The following is a 6,000-nucleotide window of genomic DNA, read 5'->3' on the forward strand; positions in this document are numbered from 1 at the left end:
CCACAGAAATGTTTCATACTTTGATCTGATTTCATCAAATTTCATGAAAGAAATGAAAAAAAAACATGATATTGACTGTTCCTGACACTTAGGAATGCACTGTAGGACAACAACGATATTGCTCATTACAGAATAATTCCACAACAGAATGCAAACCACAGCCAATGAGAAAGGACAGTGTTATCAACATGCATTATGATTACCAAAGATGGGACTAAGTCACTATTATTCAAGTCACAAGGTTTGAGTCTCAAGTAGAAGGGGTCAAGATTTCAGTCAAGTCGAAGTTGCATTCTAAGAGCATGTCAAGTCGAGTCACAAGTCAAGTAAAAAAATTGAATCTATACATGCAGTGACTTGTTCAACTACAAACATTTGTCTATTTATTGAGGCCATGACATGGCATACTAATGACATTCCACTGGCTTTGAGTAAACACTTAACAAAGAGCTGCAGTCAGTCTCAGAATGGGTGACAAGAAATAAGTTAGTCCTAAATTAAAAAAAAATACAAGCATTGTATTTGGGACAAATCATTCACTAAACCGCAACTATATCTTGTAATGAATAATGTGGAAATTGAGCAAGTTTAGGTGACTAAACTGCCTGGAATAACCCTGGATTGTAAACTGTCATGGTCAAAACATGTTGAGCTAAGATTTATTTTTTACCCCTTTTTCGTGATGTGAAATCCAATTGGTAGTTACAGTCTTGTCCCATCACTGCAACTACCTTACGGACTCGGGAGAGTCGAGAGTCATGCGTCCTCCAAAACACGACCCTGCCAAGCCGCACTGCTTCTTGATACACTGCTCACTTAACCCGGAGGCCAGCCACACCGATGTGTCGGAGGAAACACCATACAACTGGCGACTGAAGTCAGCGCACATGCGCCTGGCCCGCCACAAGGAGTCGCTAGAGTGGGACAAGAACATCCTGGCCACCAAAACCCTCCCCTTACCCGGACGTCGCTAGGCTATTGTGTACCGCCTCATGGGTCTCCTGGTCGCGTCCGGCTGCAACACAGCCTGGGATCGAACCCGGGTCTGTAGTGACGCCTCAAGCACTGCAATGCAGTGCCTTAGACTGTTGCGCCACTCGGGAGACCGGCTCTGCCTTCTTAACAACACAATCAACAAGGCAGGTCCTACAGGCCCTAGTTTTGTCACACCAGTCGTGTGGTCAGGTGCCACAAAGAGGGACTTAGGAAAATGACAATTGGCTCTGAACAGGGCAGCACGGCTGGCCCTTAAATGTACATGGAGAGCTAATATTAATAAATATGCATCTCAAACTCTCATGGCTCAAAGTAGAGGAGAGATTGACTTCATCACTTGTTTTTGTAAGAAGAATTGACATGCTGTAACGGCCGTCGTAGTGAATGGACCAAGGCGCAGCGGGTTGAGTGCTCATCTTTAGCTTTTAATGAACACTAAACAAAAACAAGAAACCAAACAACAGCTTGACAGTTTTGCAGGCTACACACACAGAAATGCAAAATCAACTTCCCACAAAAGACAGGTGGAAAAAGGGCTACCTAAGTATGGTTCCCAATCAGCAACAACGAAGTACAGCTGTCCCTGATTGAGAGCCATACCAGGCCAACACAAAGAAATACACAACATAGAAAGAACTTAGAAATACAAAACATAGAACAATACCCAAAAACCCCGACAACACAAAACAAAGCCACCCATGCCACGCCCTGACCAAACTACAATAACAAATAACCCCTTATACTGGTCAGGATGTGACATGCTGAATGCACCGAGCTGTCTGTTTTAAACTACTAGCACACACTCGGACACCCATGCATACCCCACAAGACATGCCATCAGAGGTCTCTTCACAATCCCAAAGTCTAGAGTAGACTATGGGAGGCACACAATACTACATAGAGCCATGGCTACATGGAACTCTATTTCACATCAGGTAACTGATTCAAGCAGACACACAGGCACAGACACATGCATACAAACTACATACACATGGATTTTGTATTGTAAATGTGGTAATAAAGTAGTGGGTACACACACTACTTTGTGAAAATTGTTATGAAATGTAATGTCATGTAATATTTTTAATTGTATATAACTGCCTTAATGTTGCTGGACCCCAGGAAGAGTAGCTGCTGCAAATGGGGATCCCTAATAAATACAAAAGCACCATATCATACAAAATATACAAGTAGGGGCCTCCCGAGTGGTGCAGTGGTCTAAGGCACTGCATCGCAGTGCTAGCTGTGCCACTAGAGATTTTGGGTTCGAGTCCAGGCTCTGTCGCAGCCGGCCGCGACCGGAAGGCCCATGGGTTGGCACACAATTGGCCCAGCATTGTCCGGGTTAGGGAGGGTTTGGCCGGCAGGGATATCCTTGCCTCGTCGCGCACTAGCGACTTCTGTGGCGGGCCGGGCGCTGTGCACGCTGACACGGTCGCCAGGTATACGCTGTTTCCTCCAACATTGGTGCGGCTGGCTTCCGGGTTGGATGGACATTTTGTCAAGAAGCAGTGCGGCTTGGTTGTGTTGTTTTTCGGAGGACGCATGGCTCTCGACCGTCGCCTCTCCCGAGTCCGTACGGGAGTTGCAGCGATGAGACAAGACTGTAACTACTACCAATTGGATACCACGAAATTGGGGAGAGAATAAAAAAAAAAAATACAAGTAGATTTACCAAATATACACAGGCAATAGCCCAAAGGAAATAGCCTCTGTATCAGGCTTAACCTGTCCTATATGAACAGATGCAGATAGAGGGCAAGACTGTACAGCCTCCCCTTGAGAAACCAAAAATAGAATCTGTCTAACAGGAGCTCAAACAGGTAGATCTACATAAGCCCTCAGGACCATACACTTACCCAATTGGCAATTACAACCAATAAACTGGTTCTACAAGGTAAAAGGCGATTTCCACATCCATCGTTACAATTGTCTTAATCAGACTTAAATGATATTTCGACACCATGCATACATGGAACACTCATTTAATCTTATTCAACGTTCTTACTCCAAAGCGTGGCGCTCGGCCATGTAGCCTATTTCTATGCTCACTGAGGCACGCATGCACGCTCCTATTACCAACAACCAGAAAGATAGAGACATAGGACAAAGACACGCGGAACTCCGACATAACCCTGGAAACAATACATTGAACTACATAAACAGAACTTCTACCTTGAGTCTTGTGAACATCCAGGTGCACAATAAACATTGCTCCCACTATGGTGGAAAATTGCAAGATTATGTTATAATACTTTTATTGCATCAAATGGTTGTTTTATGCAACAGAATAGAGTATTCTGTTAACTATTCTGTGTGTGTTCTACTGAGGATGGGCCTCTGGGAGATAACACTGACAGGAGATTTACGATGTCTTTTGGGTGATAAAACCTAAAGAGCATTCCACAGCAATGAGTTAATGTTTCTGTTATATAAGGGGCCAGACACTGGTCTCTATACAATGAGAACTGTTGACACAGCAGATTCTGTCTGCTATGTATTATCGGTATCTTTCATACAGATCTTAACCTTGTGACCCATTCTATATATCTGTTGTTTGTCATGTAGGTTGAAAGGGATGTATCTTGGCTATAAAAGACCTTTGTACTTTTGTCTCTGGACTCTCAACAAATCATCTGAGCATGAATCGTCGACCAGCCATGACCAGCCTTCATTATCGTAGAGCACTCAATCGATTCACTTTATATGTGTGCATTGTATTGACCTGCTCCCTTATTGATAAGTGATTAAGGATTTTGTTTAAGTATAACTCTTTCTTGTGTGATAAGTTTGTCTCTCCTCATTTGATAGCAAAGAAATTAACCACCACTTTTGGCGAGGGGGATGGGATGTGAATCTTCACTTGATGACCGCTCCTGATGACCTGGGTAAATCGTGCACGAGGGATCCCTCAAACTTGGGATCTCAGGGAGACCACACTTCGGGAACAGAGCAGATGGACCAACCTAAGATCTGAGAGGCAGCGAGTCGAGTGGATACCACATCTTGAACTTAGTTAAAAAAAAAATAAAGAGTTGAGCGAAACACACAGAGTTTTTAAGAAAAGCCTCTATTACGTGGGCTCTGATTGTGTATTCCTGTGTGAGGGGGGCACCTTGGAGGCATAAGCAGGGCCGAGTCAGAGGAGAGTAATCTGAGAGTTTGTGAACTCAAACATACTCTGCCACTGGTCGGTTGTTGGGCGACCTAGAGCCATCCTGACACTGAATTCATCACAGTGGGGATTGGTGCGGTCTGTAGGGGTGAGGGACCAGGGTGACTGTGTGTTCTGTGTGAAGAACGGTACCTGGTGAAACCCTATTGGAAGGACCTCATTCTGAAAAGTGTCTGTGTGACCTCCTAAGTGATCCTCAGAAGTGGTGAATTCCAATTATTTGAAATGGTTGGCTAAATTAAAATGTATCGTAGGCCTATCAAACATGAAACAGAAATGTCTAGGTGTTGCAATAAACGGTACAGGGATGGAATGATGAAACGCTAGCAATTATTGTAGTATTAGGTGGAATATAGATTTACCACATAGGGCCTATGCATTTAAATGTGCGAAAACAAACATTTCAACAAGAGAAAAAAAGCCCTCTCCTCTGGCAGGAGTTTGGTGAGCGCAAGTGAAGATCTGTGCCTATGGTGCGTCTTCACCACAGTCATTTATTTTAAACAAAACATTCCAAATGCAAACTTCATAAGTAAATCATCATTTTCAAGCATTTGTTACATACCAAAAGACCAGTAGGCCTAAGCTAGCAATTCTTGCCCCATTGCTGGTGAGTTTGCAAAGTAAACAGTTAATATTCTTAATCGCCCAAAAATTTGAGCTACATATTTTTATGGTAATCCTCTCTTCCTGCAATATGACGTTTGCTAGCTCACCCGATCTGTGTTGATTGACAGTTTGCTGGTCCAATCAGAGTGCTGTGTATGCGTTTCACTAGCCAATCTGTTGCAGGTTTTTTTGCAAGAGCGATGCTACTTACTGTCTCTGGCTGTGTGTGTAGAGTAATCCACGTAGACTCCGTGCCACAAAATAACTGACAAAACATTACAAAACCTGTCCAGATAAGTTCAAGTCATCAGTCAAAGTCAAAGTCAAGTCCTGAGGCTCCATGTCAAGTCTCAAGTTATTTTATTTTCTATAAAGTCGAGTCTCAAGTCATCAAATTTGTGACTTGAGTCCACAACTCTGGTGATTACTTAACAATATCGTACATGTGTGTCACAGGTGTGACTCATTTGCATGTAATCAGAAACAATTATTTATATTGGATAATTGACTGGATAATTGGCTGGTCATGTGATTTGTGCTGAATGTATTTAAATCCCCTGTTTTTGTGTTTCTTGGTGCCTGCCCACAGGAGGTGATGCAGTCCAGAGGCATGGTGGATTGGTGATATCGAGGTGGTCTTATACTGATTAATTGTGTTTAGGACGACTAGAGAAATATTGCAGTGGGCCTCAAAACAATCCATACAACAGAAGTATTGTGCTTTGAACTTTGGAGCAGAGTGCCTGTTAAAGGAGTCATTTCAGGGGTGACAACAGCTGTTAACATTATATACCTGAAGAGAATTTTAGGGGTAGTTGGTGCCCAACACCTTACCCACTAGGTGAATGGAGGAAAGTGTTGGTTCTGTGTTTAAAAAAAAAAAGTTAATAAAGAAAAGTGTTATCCCTTTTTCATGGTATCCAATTGGTAGTTAGTCTTTTCTCAATCCTGCAATTCCCGTACAGACTCAGGAGAGGCGAAGGTCGAGAGCCGTGCATCCTCCAAAACACAACTGCTTCTTCACACAATGCCCACTCAACCTGGAAGCTAGCCGCACCAATATGTCAGAGGAAACACTGTACACCTGGCAACTGGGTCAGCATGCACTGCGCCCGGCCCTCCACAGGACTCACTAGTGTGCGATGGGGCAAGGACATCCCTGCCGACCAAACCCTTCCCTAACCCAGACGACGCTGGGCCAATTGTGCACTGCCCCATGG

This window comes from Salmo salar, chromosome 16 (assembly GCF_965601325.2).
Source record: "Salmo salar chromosome 16, fSalSal1, whole genome shotgun sequence".
Classification (NCBI taxonomy): domain Eukaryota; kingdom Metazoa; phylum Chordata; class Actinopteri; order Salmoniformes; family Salmonidae; genus Salmo; species Salmo salar.